This window comes from Triticum aestivum, unplaced genomic scaffold, assembly GCF_018294505.1.
Source record: "Triticum aestivum cultivar Chinese Spring unplaced genomic scaffold, IWGSC CS RefSeq v2.1 scaffold27977, whole genome shotgun sequence".
In the NCBI taxonomy this organism is placed as follows: Eukaryota; Viridiplantae; Streptophyta; class Magnoliopsida; order Poales; family Poaceae; genus Triticum; species Triticum aestivum.
The window spans coordinates 817,110-817,794 of NW_025228057.1; positions in this window are offsets into that span (position 1 = coordinate 817,110).

A 685-nucleotide genomic window follows, 5' to 3' on the forward strand; every position below is an offset into this window, starting at 1 on the left:
CGTGTGGGAAAAGTTTTGTGCAATTCGGCGGAGTAAAAAAAAGTAGTTGGGAACCCCCCTCCGGCAGAACGAACCGGAGCTGGTTGCACTAGGTGTACGTGATCGCATGCATGCAATTGCACCAAAGTGTGCATACAAGTGGGCATGGCCGACGTAGGACCCCACTCAAGGTTGGAACAAAAACGAACACAAAACGAATGTTGCGTCACGCTCTGGCCAGTGTTTTTGGGCATTTTCACCGGGAAAATCCTAGGAAAAGCATCGAGCGCCGGAAAAATATGCAAATTGTCGTGGGTGCTGTCGACGGTGATGCCAACATGTGGAAAAAGTCTTGTGCCATTTTGCGGAGTAAAAAAAATGTAGTGTGAAAAAAAACGCTTTTATCAATCAATGTATTATCGATAATGTTTTTTTAAACAAACGCAATTAATGGATGGGGCCGGCGTATATCTGCATGTCCACCGGGGGTCAAATCCTAACTGAACGCCACCTCCACGATCGCCAGTCCACGCCGCCTCCACGATCACCCTAGCAGCCATCTGCGGCCTCCGCCCCTGACACCATCTGCCACGGACGCCACCTCAGGCCGACGCCCCAGTCGCCGACGCCCCGACGCCATCTCACGCCGACGCCCCGCCGCCCCCGACGTCACCTCACGCCGACACGCCAACGCCCCGACGCCCCC